At 34.8% G+C, this 19,807-nt stretch overlaps 1 long non-coding RNA gene across 5 annotated transcripts in view; it reads left to right on the top strand.

The window, feature by feature from the left end:
- Positions 1 to 19,807, top strand: part of LOC134483413 (uncharacterized) — a 723,689-nt gene that overhangs the window by 199,127 nt on the left and 504,755 nt on the right. For all 5 annotated transcript variants that reach the window (XR_010060293.1, XR_010060297.1, XR_010060294.1 and 2 more), the window contains exons 21-22: positions 11,007 to 11,180; positions 14,493 to 14,650. This is a non-coding gene — a long non-coding RNA (uncharacterized LOC134483413). The remainder of the gene's footprint in view (positions 1 to 11,006; positions 11,181 to 14,492; positions 14,651 to 19,807) is intronic.

The following is a 19,807-nucleotide window of genomic DNA, read 5'->3' as shown; positions in this document are numbered from 1 at the left end:
CTTGTAAAAACTAATACTGCTCTGCAAAATTATTTCTCAGAAATCATGTCAGGAATTACATGTAACTGCAGATCTTGAGAAATATACAGCCTTTATTACCTACATACCTCTACACATACACACTCACACACACACACACACACACACAGACACACCCACACAGACATAAGTTGGGACTTCAGAACAGAGAGACAGTGTTTCAGTGATAGAGAGAGAGAGAATTTATACACACACACACACACACACACACACACATAATTAGCATTAATGAAATCTAGCTAACTGTGGTGGCATGTGAGTTTACACTTAGCACTTACAAGTCAGAAGTTAATAAATCTCTGAGTTAAAAGACAGCCCGGTCAAGAAGTGAACTTCCATTCCAGCTAAATCCAATGAGTAAAACTTTATGTAAAAGGCAATCAAACAAAAAGTAAATGTCTCAAAGCAACAATTTTTAAAATAGAAGAAAAAAATCATCATTGAATGACAAACCAATGCTTTTAGTATATAGCAAAAGTTATGTTAATGGTAAGTGCTTCATTTATATGAACACATAGGAAACATTAAAAATCCACCCGATCAAGTAAAATCTAAGGCATAATATTAATAAAGTAGCATCTTTTATTCTTTAGTGATTTCTCCTGATATTACAAGTATCTAGTACTTTTGTACATTCTGTAATTTTGTTACATTTTTCCTAAGCACTCTTTCTTTCTTGTGTATAGAGATCTAAATGTGAATATAATTCAATACCCTGTAGTCATCATTGCCCAGAAAGCACCTTGAATTTATCCCTGACCAATTTATACAGGGGTTTTTGAAGACCCAGCGCTTTCATTCTAGCAATAGTACAGCTTAAAGATCACATCTGTCTGCCTTGTGTCATTAGCTTTCGAAAAGATTTTGAATATCTGCAGCCTAGCAACCATGCACGCATGCGTGATTGGAGGGTTATGCTAGCTCACTAGTACAGACTGGGGGCGGGTTACAGTGTGATTACTTAAGTCATGCAGCAAGTCCTGCTCAGAGAAGAGGCAGACATAGATGCCTGTCACAAGCACCCTAGGACTGGTCAGCAAGGCAATGCAGCAAACAAGGTCAGCTCTTTCAAACCCCCAAATATTTTCATAGGTAGATAAGATTTTTTTCATACTAAATATTTCAGATTTGTTGGGATAAAAGATTATTCTCTATATCTCAAGCATTTGACTTTGAAAAGTCGGATCAGAAAGCTATCAGATCTGGTCCTTGCTTCCTTTGTCCTGTCTTGTGTTTCCTGCTGTGCCCCACCCCTTGAGCTGTCAATCTGACCTGTCACTTCAGGTCCCTTCTCTTCCAGGGTGAACATTAGCATTTCAAAGAGCTGACCAAATTGTGGATTATTGGTGTGTGGGAGCAATGGCAGTCAGGAAAATAAAAAGGATATTTAAGTTTGTGTACGGATTTAGATAAAAATTACACCCATAAAAGAAGTTACAGTGGTATCTCAGTATCTGCCATAGACTGAATGATATGAAGGGATTAAAATCATTTTGAGAGTTAACATACAGATTATCATCAGAGGGAAAGAAAACAATAGATGATGTAGTTTGCACCTCCTAGTTTCTGAATAGTTGGGTCATTAGGTAAGAATGGGTTTTGATGTTCTGATAGCTATAATAAAGGAAAGGGGTTTCCAAAATGGGTGTAAAAAAGAGTAGTGGGCAGAGTGTATTTGGTTTTGTGAACTGCAAGCATGTGGAAACGTGCTGCACCTTCCAGCACGTTTCCACATGTGTATATATATATACATATATATATACATATATATATACATATGTGTGTGTACATATATATGCACAAAAACACACACATACTCATATACTCACATCACATACACTGCATAGAGTAGTACAGAATAATAAACCGTTTTCTTCTGTGATCAGATAAGGTGATCTAGTTTGAATGTTAAGACAATACTTTAGTGTCTTTCGGTATATATTATTTGTTAATATGTTTTTACTTTTAAATCTTGCCCAGATTCAATAATAAACTGGTGGAATGGAAATAACTTTCTTTGGATATGTAATCTATACTTTGCTTTGATCCATTGATTTGGATGAACTTTATAAGATATGCAAATTATAATGCAGATTTGTTTTTGGTTCTTTTGTGCGGTTATGTTTTTTTGGGGGGCTGGCTTGGCTATCCTCCATCAGATAAATCCACAAGGATGTGCCTTTCTTTTGTTTCTGTTTCTTTGTATTCTTTCTGGGCTTTTTGGAATTGTATTTTGTTTTTCATTATAAAATGGTGTTGTAGTTTTAGTGAAAATTGATTTTTGTCCCAATTTTTCAATTCCATTTTAATTTTTTATTTATATCACGGTTATATTTTTCCTTTTTTAAAACTCTTCCCAGTTTCTCCCCACCTCCTGTCCCTTCCAGATATCTTCCCTTTCTGGCTCTTATGAGGAAAATTACACCCAAGGGATAACAACCAAACATTAACAAAATGAAATATAGTAAGATATTTAAAGAACATATTGAGGGTGGGCAAGGCACTCCAACAAAGTAAAACGAGCAGACACAAAAATCAGAGACCCAATTTTTAACACACTCAGGTATGCCATAAATATACTAAATTGAATGCTCTACGATGTGTAAGAGGAAAGAATGCAGACTGATAATAGACTTTGAGACACAGATTTACTCACAGGCACGCCCTATACTTTTACATATTGTATTTTGTTCTCTATTTCAAAATGTTGTTTGGGTTTCAGATTTTAAAAAATAATTTATAAAATACATGCCTATTTTGATCCAAGCCAACATCATTCTGAGGGTTTCCTGAGGCTGTTGCTCCTAAAGAGGTGTTAATTAATACAGAAATAACAGGGTAGCACCATTCATTATAGTTTTTGTTACTTCAGGTATTACACAATACAAATTAAAATCTGGCATGTTGATATCTCCTCAACTTTGTTTACTATTCAGGTTTATATTACAGGGTATATTTTGTCTCCATATAATTTTACAACATTATTTTTTAATTTCTGTGAAGGATATTATTGGTCATCATCAAATATATGCATAGGTAATACATATGTAACATTTTATATAAAATGTTGTTATATAACATATATTATATAACAGTATTATGTATAATGTTTTTTTTTTCTTTTCTTTTCTTTTTTTCGGAGCTGGGGACTGAACCCAGGGCCTTGCACGTGCTAGGCAACACTCTACCACTGAGCTAAACCCCCAACACTATACATAATGTTTTATAAATGACATTGTTTACATAGTTTGTTCCTCAAAATATTTGTTATTTCTGGACATGGCTTTTCATTAATTTTTTCACCCTGTTACTTTGCTGAAAGTAATTTTAATCATTATCAGGTTTCTGCTGCCACATTTAGAAACTTTTATGCATAAAATAATATCTTAGTCAAAGGAATCTCCTAATACTTTGCTGAATAAGACAGGAAGAATGAACCTTCTTGTCCTGTTCCTGATTTTAATTAAAAAAATTGAATTTCTCACTATTTAACAGGATGCTCCCTCTGTTTTTGTTGTCTGTTGTTTTATTTTTCTGAAATATGTTCTGTTTATCCTTAGCAGTGACCACATTTCTAAGGATACAGGACACTTGCTACCCCTTTAGCCATCTATGTCAGTAAGAATGTGTGCAGATTGAGTTGTAATATTGAGAAGCCCTCCTCTTACTTTCTTGAATTTTTGCTCAAACTTGTGAGGGGCACACATGTAACTCTAACTGTAGGAGGCCATGTTGACAAGAGCCAGGCCCTTTCTAGAGACATTCCAAGGCATTAGTTCCTGTCCTCTAGTTTTTACCCATTATAGGGACATTTAGAATCCCCAACTGTGTCTGAGTACTGACTGTTGCTTATTCACTGTCCTTTATGTGGATATGTATCATTATGCCAACAAAAATTAGTAATAGAATTGTTATCTACAGAAATAATCAGCAATGTATGCCAAAGGACATAACAGAAATATTTAAAAGGGAATTTGACAAAATCGATATTTAGTAAAGCACTGTTAGTGTGTTTTCTGGTAGGATCTTTAAAATCCCTAGCCAAGTTTATTGATCATGTTTGTAGTATCATTCCTGAATTCTCTCCTGTAGTACTGGCCTCCCTCATATTAATAATTTGGTTAATTAAGCACAAAATTCCCTTTACACAGTTAAAATGTTAATGCATTTTACTAGGCCAGTCATTACTGTAGCATATAAGGATTATTAATGGATAAGAAAACCATTATTTTTTCTTAATGGAGCCTCGATAGTGTTTTCTAGCATTATGAATGATAACCACCAGGGAAACTTTGCTGGATAGCACAAGGTTGAATTCTCTATGTCCAGCAAAGAAATTTTATTGTGTGTATACCTCATGATCTTATCTTGAAATCTGCTGGAACAAACTGATGTTCTTTTCCACTTTCTCTTTTGTTCAATTTTATTGGTTTTTATTTTGAAAGACACAGAATTAGGATTCAAAATATTTTGTTAAAATACCATTGAGTTCATATGATTTGGATGTCTACTGCTTTGAATAAAACCTTCCAGGAATGTGATTTCTATAATCAGTTAGACTCCACCATATTAAATTAATTTCTCCTTTAGGAACATTTGTATTTTGGAAATAGCTTCATGGTTAGACATCGTAGATTGTGTTTAGTTCTTTCTCTCAGTAATGGGAGCCAATTCACTTTACTCTATGGAAACCATATGCCTGCTCTAATGATCTATATGAGATGACATGTGAGTTAGGTCTGTTATATATGAAAAAATTGGTTCCTTGGTTGCATTCTTTCTATTCCCACTTGCTGTTAGTTTTCACCCAACACAGAGAATCATGAGAGATGAAGGGAATGTTTTGATAGAGAACTTGCATTTATTACTGAGTTACCAAATCTCTCTTATTCTCTACACATTCTTCAGGTATATGTCTGCCTTTGTGGCCATCAATAAGAGATAGTAGGTTCTGTGATCATGGCTGAACAATATATTAATTAAATGGAATAACAGAATATTATTAGGATTTTTCAAATTGCTACATTGCTTTCGCAGAAAAAAAAAGGTGTTTGGTATGTCCCTTGGTCCACTGTCTACTTATTTCCCTCTTCTTGGGCATATGAGCTATGTCAAGATTGTGTCTCACAGTCTAGGCATTGTAAACAGGCACGCTCAAACAGGCAAAGTGGATGGGGAGAGGCTGAAGGGGATTGGGCGTTGTGGAGGGATAAGAGATAAATGGCATATCATTTGAAGTGTAAATGAATAAAATGCCTAATTAAAAAGAGTGATAAGTTTCTTTAAAAATTCTTTCAATGTAAGAATAGCCATGTTATTTTCCTCAGAATCCAAGTAGGTAGCAGTGCTCTTGACAACCCTAGATTCAGATTCTTCCCACAGTTATATCCTTCAGTACTCTCACATCATTACCAAGAAATATACTTGTTTTCAGTAAGGCCAGAAAACTGAGTCTGTACTATGTGGAAATGTATTGTATGATATAAGAACTTTCAGCCCAAATGGTGAGTCCTGTTTGCCTCTGAATGAATGTATGTATGCCTCAGAATTACCCAGGAGGATAGTTTGTTCTCCCAAGTATTTTTCCATTGGCATACTAGACAAATAAATCCCTTATCAAAGCAACCATTGAAGCCTCTTTATAGGATGATCACACTAAAAAGTCTTCAACGTCTAACACAGTATTAAACTATTAAAAAAGTACTGTCCATATTATGAGAACAGGACCACCATTGAAGGAATCAGGAAAAGGGCTGAAAGAGCTTGAAGGGGCTTGAGTCCCCATAAGAACAACAATGTCAACAAATCAGAACTTCCAGGGACTAAGCCATTACACAAAGACGATATATGGACTGACCCTGGGCTCCAACTGCATAGGTAGCCTAGTAAGGCACCAGTGGAAGGGGAAGCCCTTGGTCCTGCCAAAGCTGGACCTCAGTGAATGGGTGTCTAGTGGGAGGGCAGTAATGGGGGGAGGTTTGGGAGGGGAACACTCAACTAGACAGGGAGTGGGAGGTGTTAGGGTGATGTTGGACTGGAAACCAGGAAAGGGATTAAAATTTGATATGTAAATAAGAATTATCCAATTTAATAAAGATGGGGAAAAGATTAAAAAAATTATCTGTCCAACTTGCCTCTCCACGGTAAAGATATTTTGTTCTGCAATTTTCTCTTAAATTTGATAGGTAATTTTTTTCTAGAATAAAAGTAATCCTGTTCCTAAGGTATTTACTTCCTCCCTTACAAACGTATATACCTTAAACCACATTTCTGAATTTTTCTGCCTAGTACTAATGATTTTCACTTCTTGTATGTTAATTTCAGGCTTCGTAATATATTTTTTGTTTAATTTTACTAATGCTTTAGTTACTGTCTGGCCTTGGATTGCATACTTACTACCCAATCATTATTTTCTGAGATAAAAGCATCAATTTCTCCCCAAAGAAATGGAACTAGATACCATATATATGTAAAGACATAGGTAATTATAGGTTTCCCATTGCCTGGCAAATCACCACGTCCCAGTGTGGAACTTCTTTCATTGACTTCATATATGAACTGAACTAAGAAATTCTTGTTTTAGAATTCCTTTAAAATATTTTGGTTGCAAAATCAGAGAGGGTATTTAAGGAAAAATATTGTCCACTAATAATAGCTAATAGGTTTGTGATCAGAAGTCTTCCAACTTCTGCCCATGCCTGAAGTTCTAACAAATTATCCTTTGCATTCAACAAATTTTCACGAAGAATTCTTGAACTTATTTTTGGCAAGACTTAGAGCACAATCAACTTCCAAAATTCAAAGGGTCTCAATAGCAAACTTTAAAGTAATAGTTTTTAAATTTTTAGAAAACCCATGAGGTTGAAATAAGTATTACAAATATACTCATGAGTTTTTCTGAATCTCACAAGCTCATAGATATTCTTTGATATTTAATTTTTATTTAGTTACAGGACTGCTTTTTGAAGTAGTCCTCTTACTTTTTCAACCTTAGTCCTCTCACAGTTTCATTTTCCTCAGAGAAATGATTCTCCATACTATAAATCTGCTTCCAAAATCACCCATATACCACAAGTGGATGATAAAGCATTGTTTATAAAATTCACATTTGGAGCACTTAGTTCCTAAGACTGGTCTGTAGTAAGAAAGTAACTCATAGATTAAACTGGAATTTATATAAAACCTAAGGTCATAATCTTCGTATTTCAGACTTTTTAAAAAGAAACTGCAGCACAACAAATTTATCAATTCCAATAATACCTTTTTTCTCTACTATTTTATGCATTTCAACATTTTGACCTCCTTCTTTTCAAAGAACATCCACAAATGGTGAAGGGAAAAATCATAACATTTACATAGTATATTGGTGTAGGCAATTTGGAATCATGATGCATTACTAACATTGCCTTTAAGGTAATCCTGTCCCCATTTCAACTCACAAAAGCAATAATGTCTATCATGATGGTACCTTTGTCTGAATTTACTGTTTTAATTATTTAATGATCACGAATACATGGAAAGCACCATCCACATGGGTTTATGGAATCTATCAATAATTTTGCATATATCATTATTATTGTGCCACATATTTTTACTCAGAATATTCTACATGTGCTAACTCTGAAAATTGCATATATTAACTTATACAATATAAACAAGAATCACTGCCTTCTTATTTAAGAAATAAATTATGCCTACTCATTTATACATGTGTATGTGTGGTTTTCTAGTCTCTGAATATTTTTCATGGGAACACTTATTTATTGGTATGGTTAGGATTTATGGGTTGATTTAAATCAGTAAGACTTAGCACGGTAATAGTAGTCGATGTGCAAGTAGTATGAATGCACTGTTTAGGTGCAGGATCCTACTACGGAAAACTGTGCCAATTTTGGAATTCATTTTGGGACTCAAATCCAACTAAAATGTTGGTTATTCTCATGATAGGCAATTCATCACTGTATTGGAAGTATTAGTATTCATGGGCAGGGAGTATTTCCAAGCTTGACAAAGTAGTGATTTCATTTACCTTCAGTAGCCTGCTCCATATATTCTGGTACTGTGAAAACTATCCACTAAGATACACAGTAGAATCAAGCTGATTGGGCAATGCTAGATAAACTTATCTCTATTCATTGACTTAACCGTGTGCTGACTTCAGCAATAGGGTCTTACTTTAAAATCCTGTATAGTAACCAAGAAGGTTTTTAATGGGATGGACTGTACGGGAATTCTCTGAAAAGTGAATTAAAAGTAGACAACCCAAACTGGCACTGGACCATGTACTTGTCTGGCTATAGTGTCCTGTCTTGAAACCATTGTCTTATTACTAGTTAATCTTATTTGTAAAATGTTTCTATGTATATTTGTGTAGTGAAGCCCCTCTTACAGAAGTTTGCTTCCATATGCCTTTTTCAAAACCACTTTAGGGATATTTACCCTTCCTCACATTCATTCCTCAAATCTCAGCTGCTACTACCATCACCATTTATTCAGTGGTTTGTTTATGCTTGGCCCAGGGAGTGGCACTGTTAGGAAATGTAGCTTTGTTGGAGTAAGGGTGTCACTGTGTGTGTGGCCTTCAATACCCACATCTTAGCTATCTGGGATACAATCTTCTGCTTGATGCCATTATAACATAGGTGTAACTCTCAACCCTTGAAGGCCCATGTCTGCCTCGACACTGCCATGCTTCTACCTTAAAGATAATATACTGAACCGCTGAACCTATAACCCAGCCCCAATTCAATATGATCTTTATTAGTGCTGTCTTGTTCTTGGTTTCAGTTCACAGAAGTAAAAACCTTAGTAAGACACTTAGTCTGTCACTAGTTTCCCTTCAAATTTATACCATTGTTTTGTAAAAACTCCCCTACAATGAAATACAGACCTATGATATTGTGAGTTTCCTGACTTATATATTTATTACCACTAGAACATATGTATGTGAAAATCATATTTAACTTTTTAAAATTTAATTTTATATTTTATTTCTTCCCTTTACTTTCTGCTTGCTGTCCCCCTCCCATGTCACCACCGCTCCCACTACCTTTCAAATATTCACCCCCTCCTCTTCTAGGCAGGTGAGGCCTGTCTAGGCATCCTATGACCCTGGCAATTTACATAAAGGTGATTGCTGTTTAAGCCTGGCAATTTCAGTTTTCTTTCTAGAATACATATACAAACAGGTGTAGTGAACTGACTCTCCAAATTTTTCTGTGACCTTTATATGTGGTCATAGCACACACACACACACACACACACACACACACACACACACACACACACAGAGAGAGAGAGAGAGACAGAGACAGAGACAGAGAGAGAGACAGAGACAGAGACAGAGAGAGACAGAGACAGAGAGACAGAGAGACAGAGAGACAGAGAAAAAGAGAATATATGTCTGTGTATCTTACACTGAAGTCAGTGTGTAGTAGTCAGCAGTAGTCACAACATTTAAGAAAGCTGACATTAGTTCTATACTGTCTATAATACTTATAACTCTACAAGCCTTTCTTCCACAATGAATCCTGAACCCTGGGAGATAAACATGATATAGACATTTTATTTAGTGACTGGAATTGAGCATTCTCTTACTCCATGCATCTTGAACAGTTATTGATCTTTATGTTAGGCATGATGTTCTAGCAGAAGAATCTTCTCTCAAGACGGTTGAAAAATACAGTAAGGTATGGGTCTAAGGATAAGTCATTAGGACTTAGATTAATACTATGCTCTTTTGTCAGAGTAATAACATTTGCTTTCCCTTCAGGCCTATATTATGTTTGACTACAGGTTTTTGATTCAAATAACAGGACAATTTATACATTTCAATTTGTGGAACAAGCTTTGAATCCAACAAGAATGTAGGCTGGTTATTTTGATGTCACTCATACCACTATTGCATCAGTAGGTAACTTTTCCAGGCCTGTTAATGTAACAAGTTGGTGGATTCACAGCTATATATACTCCAGTTTAAATTGTTTCTGAAAAATATACAAAACTAGATGGGCAGGGAAGGATTTCATCTGGAAGAAATGGAAGGAAAAGCTGAATATGATCAAGCCACGCTAAGAAATTCACAGACACACATACACACACAAATATAATGCGGAAATTCATGCATGAAGTTTTGCTGATGCCAAATGTATTATATCCATAATAATAAATATAGATAAGTAGGTAGATATGTAGGTAAGTAGGTAGGTAGAATGATGACAGATAGATAGATAGATAGATAGATAGATAGATAGATAGATAGATAGATAGACAGACAGATCCTGGTGAATTGGAATCTATCAACAATATTCAGTTAATTACTGAAGATCAATATCTCAAAGTGCCACTCCACATTTGTTCATTATCCTTTACCCTTTTCCCTGTCCCACATACAGTAACAGTTGGGTGCATGTGACTTTATAATGTTATGCCTTCAGGAATACAGTTATATGCAGGTTCAGAATTATCATTTCACTAAATAGGATATGCACAAAGTCATAGCATTTCTACCTAACCTATAGTAAATAATCAAAACTTCTGATTCCAGAAACATAATGTTAAAAGAAATCTTTTAAACTGCATTCATATGCATACATTCATAAAGGATTTGCTGTTTGTTAACACAGTAACCATAGGATGCCTCTTAATTTTATTTATCTTCATATTCCTTCCTCTACTCACGTCTTCACTAATTATCACTACTTGTTCCCTCACTTTTCAAGACCCATACCATGCATATTGATCTATTCTAGTTCCCTTTCCTAAGGAGACCTATCTATTACTCCTAGTCCCAAACTCTAAACACAATTTCTCTGCTTCTGTAGGTTGTACATTGGTTCATTGATTTAACAGCTAATGTCCTCATAAAAGCAAATAGATAATATATTTGTCTTGGTGGTCTGAAAAATTTCATTCAGTATGATGTTTTCTAGTTCCATTCATTTACCTTTGAATTTCAATTCTTTTAGGGACTGAATTTTTCAAATATGAAAATATAGACAGAAGGTACCATGCTGTAACCTGTAATTCCACACTGAGAGAGATGAACTGGGACTACCCGTCTGAGTACACTTTGGATTAAACTAGTGAGAAGGAAACCTAGGCTGCAGTTTGGGAGGATGCATCACAAATCACCAAAAGAAGTGAGTTTAAATGACATAAATAAACAAATAACTACTTTATCTGAGACATAATTAGAGTAAAATATTTTTCAGTAACTTTATATTTCATGCTCGAAAAAAAGGACAGTACAAATCAAATCAAATGATATTCATTCTTTTCTAAACCATTGAGACATAGGGGCGTTGCTCAGTCTAGGAAGTATGCCCAGGATATGGCAGTTCCTGGGTTGAAACTTCACTGTTCCAGTGAATGAAATAATTTGATTCACCAGTGAGTTGAAAGAGTATGTAAAATGAACTCCAATTAAAACAGAGTTCTATCCAGGAAGGCATCAGAGTAGAAATAGAGGATTGACTTACACAAGTTTTCCTCTGACCAATAGAAAGAAATTTATCCTCTGAAGACTTGCTTAGTTAAATGTTAATACATGAAGATGAAATAATATCAATCTGTATCAGTTTTTGAATTAATAATTTTTGAAAATTGATTTTTTTCAGACAATATATTCCGCCTCATTATTTCATCCTCCCTGATTCTTTCCATCTGGAAAATGACCTATTTCCTCATGTTCTCACCCCACCCCTTGGAAAACATGAAAAGAAAAAGCTAACCTGACTAAAACAGAACAAACGACCAATGGAATCAAAAATGATAAAACACAAGAAGCACATAGACACACAGAGATACATACTTACAGAGAAAGTCGAAGAAAATATTAAATTGGGAGTCAGAATATATGGGAAATTACCAGCATGGTCAAAAATATAATATATTATGAATAAAAAAATTCAAAATTACCATTGATTTATGTAAGTTAGAATGAAGTACCTGCTTGATTGTAGGTTCTATTCCCATGAAACTGTACTGGATGAAAGCACTTTTGATATTAGAAATTATGTCACAATGAGAGAACTTCTTAGTGAGGTAGATCATATTCAGATACAGATATTAGTGGTTGGACACCAAAAAATTTGACCTGCAAAACCTCTGCAGATCCTTTGCATGGCTTCCTGATTTATATAAGTATATATGTATATCAGTCCTGTTGTGTCTGGACATTATTGATCACTTAATTGCATTCATCCCAGTACCACTGTGCCTTACAATATTCCTACCATGACTTCTAAAAATCTTTCCTGAGCCATGAAGGAAGAGATTAGCTGGTAATGACTCATTTATGAGAGTATGATCCAAGGTCTTTCACTTTGTATATTGTGCAGATATAGTTCTCTGTAATTGGCCCCATCTATTATATATGCTAGCTTCTGTGATGACAATAGAGCAATATAATGATATATGGGCATAACGGAATATTATTAGGAATCATTTTGCATCTACATTTGCACAGCAGACAATAATACCTGCTTTAAACCTTAAACCCCAGTATATTGTCATGAGAACAATGGAAGAAATGTGTTCTATCTCACTCTGTATGTCTGAAATCCAGTCATATAGTGGTTGCTTACTTCCTTGAAGGTGCCAAGATTGCAGCATTGTATCCTGTAGGCAGCTGAGTGTGGTAGGTCAAATAGTAAAGTTTTCCCTCAATAACCCTGCCAAACACATTTCTGTACCAGCAACAGTATTCAAAAAGTAAATGTTTTAGTGAGGCACCTGTTTGTCTTCTCTATGTTCAAAAGAAATGTAGGTGTTGTCTTCAACAATAGAGCCATCATCAGCCTTATGCAGCAATCAGTAGCTTAGGCAATAGCTTGAAGTGATTGGAGTATTACAATGAGGACACATTGGCCAAAAATATAGTAGATATAGCCAATACATGGGGTCGGAGATTTCATTTCGTGGGAAGAGATGTCTAGTTCTATCATTCTCTCCCATTTTTTAATATCCTTTATTTGTTATTTATGTTATATATTAAGAACTGATCTGACTCCTACATATAGCTGTCCTCCTTAGTATTACACTCTATCCTTTCCATTCCCCCATCTCCATTTATTTGCTACATTCCAATGTATCCCCCAAATATGCCCCATCATTTTTTATATAGTTTCTCTACACTCATAAAATCCTTTCTTCCTGCCTAATTCTTGTATGCCATTGTCAGGGCTTAAAATATCAAAATATAAGCAGATACATTCTGTATTTATCTTTGAGGTTCTGGATAACTCACAATGAGGTGGTTGTTATTGTTGTTGTTGATGATGATGATGTTGCTCAGACCCTTTCAAATATACCAGAAAATAGTAAGTGGATCACAGGCAATAAGATGTTGAGGTATTAACACCATTGTGGTTTGATTTTGCTCTGTTCACATAATTGATTGCTTCTTCTCTCTGGAGGTAAGAAAGTACATTTTTAAAAGAGCCCCCTTTTCAAAATGAGATGTTAGAGTTTTATAGAGAATTTGGATTGTGAAAGACTTGAAAATGGAAATGCTATTGGGTTTTTAATTCCAAGGACAGATATGTTTGATATTCAACCTTTGGTAAAATATTTGCCTAACATAAACAGATTTGAATTTGACCTTCATCACAAATGCAGATATACTATACACACAAGAAACAACAGCAGCCAGGAGGTAGGGACAGAATAATATGATGCTGAAGGTCATCCTAACCATTAATCAGAAGAGCGGGAAATCATTTTAGAGAAAAAGTGATATATGCTTTATGTGCTTGTATGCTAAAAATATGTAACTATATTTTGATTTTACAGGGGTAACATTGAAAGTATTGACTTGAGGCTCAGCGACACTTTAAGGTTTTAAACAGGGTTCATTCTATGAAAAATAATGGGGTCTTTTAAATTTGTATAGTATACTTTTATTATAAATTGACTGTAAGTCTGTGGTGACAAAGAGTAGAATGCAGTGGTTTCAATGAGATGTCGACGATTAGTTTCTAATTTTTAAACAGTTGACTCCTAGTTGATGATTGTTTGTGGAAGGTTTTGAGAGAAGACTCTCTGCTTCTTCTCTGAGGTTTGAGATATAAACTCCTAATTCAGCAACATGCTGCTTATCACTAGAAATACAGAAAGAGAAGAAATAATTTTTGCTACTATACTACAATTTGAATTTTATTAATATATTTTTGTTTTTGTTACAAATTCTAAAATGTAATTCTGGCTGTAAGTATACTCATAGTAGACTCTCGTCCTATGACTCTAAATTGTTAGATATAAGGGCATGTGCCAACATGACTGGACTTTTTCACAAAACAAAAAAATCTAAAAATAATTAATGATCAAAGTCAAATTCACATTTACAAATCAAATTAAAGCATTCAAGATATATTGACTTACATATTAATCATATCATTTAAGAAATAGAAGCAAAATATTTACTTCATATTTTTGCCCAACTTACTCTACAGAATGTGACACTGTCTCACAAATTCCAAAAATTAAACAGAATATGAACAAAACTAGAAATAAAATAAAGGAGAAAAGGAGGAGGAATCAGAGGAGAAAAAGGAGGAAGAGGATAAAAGGAGGACTCCACTAATCAGAGAAAACGAAAAGCTCATAAAATGTGAGTTTCTTCTTCACTCCTTCATGAAAGGGGAAACAAGAATATTCATAGGAAGGGATATGGAGGCAGAGTTTGAAGCAGCAAATGAAGGACCCCCATTGGAGGAAATAAAGGACTGAAAGAACAAAAGAGGCTTGGATTGCCATATGAACAACCATGGCAAAAACCAGAGCTCCCAGGGACTACACCACTACTTAAAGACTATGCATGGACTGACCCAGGGCTGCAACTGCATAGGTAGCAGAGAATAGACTTGTTGGGCCACCAGTGGAAGGGGAAGCCCTTGGTCCTGCCAATGTTGGACTCTCAATGTAGGGGAATGTTGGGGGGGAAGGCAGGAGGGGCTTGATGGAGATGAGAACACCCTTAGAGAAGGAAGGAAGGAAGATGGGATAGTGGGCTTATGTTTAGGAAACCGGGAAAGTGAATAACATTTGAAATAGAAATAAAAAAATCCAGTAAAAACGAACAAACAAACAAACCAACAATAATATGATAAAACACAGGGATTTCTTTCAGTGTTTTCAGTGTCCTGATCACACATTGACACACAGTACATGTATAAAATGTAAAAACATTTAGGATTCCTTTTCTTGTTTAGAAAACCATAAATTATCGTTGCCATTATCGCTTACATAAAAACCATTATTTTAACCAAATAGTTGGCAGATTAAGATGGAGCACTGTATTTTAAATCCAGTCTATTCTGCACAGCATCATCCTGTCCAGAAAAAAAATCTATTGATGCAAACATTGCCTCTCTATATAGTAAATTATTATAATTGTGTACTTGTTACCAAGTATCCTCTGACAATTTTGATAAATACAATACTACGGCATTGTAATTTCACAGGATTTTTAATATTAGGAATCAATCTTTGAAAGGTATCTTTAAAATCAAGATTGCAGAATAATCTTTGCAGCAAGTTTTAAACATCTCCAGCATTGACAGAAGATTCAGAGGGTCTGATCTGCAGTAGCCCAGCCTCTTTAAGAGTGGTCATTCCTTCTCCCAATATGATATGTATTAATATATTGCCATCCTTATCTGCTCAGTCCTATATTGAAGTAAAGTTAGCCACACAGGGATAGCTTCTGAAAGTAATGCTATAGAATAGGAAGCTGAGTATTCCGTATGCATTCAAAGTCACCTTGTTGTTTTTGCAAATGTTTTCCTTCCTTGATTGTAGGACACAGGGCTGATTGTCCAAATTCGAAGCACATTCTGTAATTCCTGATGCATTTCTCTTTCCCAGGTACACTTTGTCTTGCAGAAAAGGATATTATTAAGTCAATATAATTTACCTTTATTGAAACATAAATGATTGTACATAAATGATTGTACAATCATTAACATTCAGGAGCTACTCTACATTTTTGTTTGTACTCCATTTTAATATTCATTGGTCATCAGAATCACCAAGGTTTAAAGGTGCATAGTGATGTTGAGTGGTGCTTCTGCTTATAAAAAGTAATACTGCACTGCAAAATTATTTCTCAGAACTCATGTCAGGAATCTCAAATTACATGTAACTGCATATCTTGAGACAAATACAGCCTTTTGCAATTAATACCTCTACACATATGCAAACACACAGAGAGAGAGAAAGAGAGAGAGAGAGACAGACAGAGAGACACAGAGAGACAAAGACAGAGACAGAGTCAGAGACAGAGCAGAGAGAGAGAGAGAGACAGACAGACAGACAGACAGACAGACAGACAGACAGACAGACAGAGAAAGACACACCCACACAGACACAAGTTCGGGCTTAAAAGTAGAGAGACAGAATCTCAGTGATAGAGACAGAGAGAATGTATATATGTACACATAATTAACATTAAAAATCTAGCTAACTGTGGTTACATGCGAGTTTACATGTAGCACTTACAAGTCAGAAGTCAATAAATCTCTGAGTTAAAAGACAGCCCTGTCATCAAGTGAATTTCCATTCCAGCTAAATTGAACAAGTAAGCACCTACTTAAAAGAAAATCAAACAAAAAAGTAAATATATCAAAGTAACAATTTTTAAAACAGAAGAAAAAATCATCATTGAATCACAAACCAATGCTTTTAGTAAATAACAAACGTTATGTTAATGGAAAGTGCTTCATTTACATGAGCACATCAGATCCTTTAAAAATCCAACTAATCAAGCTAAATCTGACTAATGCAGAATATTATTAAAGTAGCATCTTTTATTCTTTAGTGATTTCTCCTGATATTACAAGTATCTAGTGGTTTCGTACATTCTCTAATTTTGTTACATTTTTCTAAGCACTCTTTCTTTCCTTTGTATAGAGATCTAAATGTGAATATAATTCAATATTCTGTAGGCATCATTGCCCAAAAAGCACCTTGAATTTATCCCTGACCAATTTATACAGGGGTTGTGAAGACCCAGCGCTTTCATTCTAGCAATAGTACAGCTTAAAGATCACATCTGCCTGCCTTGTGTCATTAGCTTTCGAAAAGATTTTGAATCACTGCAGCCTGGCAACCATGCACACATGCGTGATTGGAGGGTTATGCTAGCTCACTAGCACAGAACAGGGGCGGGTTACAGTGTGATTACTTAAGTCATGCAGCAGGTCCTGTTCAAAGAAGAGGCAGACAAAGATGCCTGTCAAAGCACCGTAGGACTGGACTGCAAGGCAATGTAGCAAACAAGGTCAGCTCTCTCATATCCCCATAATTTGTTTCATAGAGGTGATTTCTTCACACTAAATATGGCAAATTCATTGTAAAAGAAGATTATTCTATACATCTCAAGCCTTTGACTCTGAAATGTCAGATCAGAAACCTATCAGAGCAGGACCTGGCTTCCTTTGTCCTGTCCTGTGTTGTGTTTGCTGCAGTGCCCCTCACCTTGAGCTGTCAATCTGCCCTGTCACTTCAGATAAGTTCTCTTACAGGGTGAACATTAGCATTTCAAAGAGCTGAGAGTATTGTGGATTATTGGTGTGTGGGAGTAATGGCAGTCAGAAAAATATAAAGGAATTTAAGTTCGTAAATGGATTTTGCATAAAAATTACATCCATAAATGAAGTTACAGTGGTATCTGGGTATCTGCCATAGACTGAAAGATTTGAAGGAATAAAAAACACTTGAGAGTTAACATACAGATTATCATCAGAGGGAAAGCACACAATAGATCACGTGGATTGCACCTCCAGTTTCTGAATAGTTAGTGGTATCAGGTAAGAAAGAGTTTTGATGTTATGATAGTTCCAATAAAGGATAAGTGTTTCAGAATGGCTGTAAGAAAGAGTAGTGGGCAGAGTGAAGTTGGGTGTGTGAACGGCAGGCATGTGGAAATATATATATATATATATTTATGTATACATTTATGTATGTATATATATATTTATGTATGTATGTATATATAAATATACATGCACAAAAACACTTACAAACATACTCACATGACATACAATGCATAGAGTAGTACAGAACGATAAACCATTCTCTTCTGTGATCACATAAGGTGATCCAATTTCAATGTTTTGACAATGCATTAGTGTCTTTTTAATTTTGCCCAGATTCAACAATAAACTGGTGGATTGGAAATAACTTTCTTTGGCTATGTAGTCTATACTTTGCTTTCATCCTCTGATATGCATGAATTTTATAAGATATGCAAAATAGAATGCACATTTGGGTTTTGTTTTTTTTTTTTTTTTTTTGGGTGGTTTGTTTGTTGGGGAGTTTGGTCATCCTCCATCGGATAAATCCACAAGGGTGTGTTGTTGCTTTTGTTTCTGTTTGAATTATTTCTGGTCTTTTTTGGAATCGCATTTTGTTTTTCTTTATAAAATGATGTATTTTAATTGAAAATTGATTTTTGTCCAGTTTTTCATTTCCATTCTTATTTATTTTATTTATATCATGATTATATTTTTCCTTTTTTAACCCTTCCCAGTTTCTAAAAACCTCCCCTCCCTTCCAGATCACTTCCCTTTCTGTCTCTCATGAGGAAAAGAACACTCAAGGGATAACAACCAAACATAAACAAAATGAAATATAATAAGATATAGTAAGAACATATTGAAGGTGGACAAGGCAATCCAACAGAAGGAAAATGAGCAGACACAAGAATCAGAGACCCAGTTGTTAACACACTCAAGTATGCCATAAAAACGCTAAATTGAATGCTCTCAGATGTGTGCAGAGGCAACAATGCAGACTAATAATAGGTTTGAGACACAGATTTCCTCAGAGGCTTATCCTATTCTTTTACTCATTGTATTTTGTTTTTTATTACAAAATGTTGTTTGTGTTTAAGATTTAAAAAATCTTAAATTCAAGACTATGTTGATCCAAGTCAACAGCAGTCTGACGGTTGGCTAAGATTCTTGCTTCTAAAGAGGTGTTAATTAATACAGATATAACAGAGTGGCAACATTCATTACAGTTTTGATACTTCAGCTATGTCATAGAATAATTTGAAATCTGCCATGCAGATACCACCTGAACTTTGTTCATTATTCAAGTTTATTTTACAAGGAATTTTTTTTATCTCTATCTAATTTTACAACACTATTTTTTAATTTGTGTGATGAACATTATTGGTAATCAAATATAGACATATGTAATATATGTAATATTTTATATAACATGGTATATGACATATATTATATCACAATATGATACATAATGTTTTATAAATGATATTGTTTCTATAGCTTGTTAAACAATGTATTTGTTATTTCAGGACATGAATTTTCATAATTTTTTATACTGCTACATGGCTGAATGTAATTATCAGAATTGTCAGGTTCATGATGCCACATTTAGGAACTTTTATGCATAAAATCATATCATATTCAATGTAGTCTCCTAATACTATGCTGAATAAGACAGGAAGAATAAACTTCCTTCTCTTGTTCCTGATTTTAATAAAAATGTTTTGAGTTTATCACCATTTAGCAGGATGATCCCTCTGATTTTGTTGTATGTTGTTTTATTTCTCTGAAATATGTTCTGTTTATCCTTACCAGTGACCACATTTCTAAGGAAACAGGAAACTTGCTACTCTGGTAGCCATCTATGACAGTAAGGATGTGTGCATATAGGGTTGGAATATTGAGAAGCCCTCCTTCTTCCTTTCTTGAATATTTCCTCAGTCTTTTGAGGGGCACACATGTAACCCTAACTT

This window comes from Rattus norvegicus, chromosome 1 (assembly GCF_036323735.1).
Source record: "Rattus norvegicus strain BN/NHsdMcwi chromosome 1, GRCr8, whole genome shotgun sequence".
Classification (NCBI taxonomy): domain Eukaryota; kingdom Metazoa; phylum Chordata; class Mammalia; order Rodentia; family Muridae; genus Rattus; species Rattus norvegicus.
Note: the sequence above shows the minus strand (reverse complement) of the source record. Positions and strands in the feature narration are given on the sequence as shown.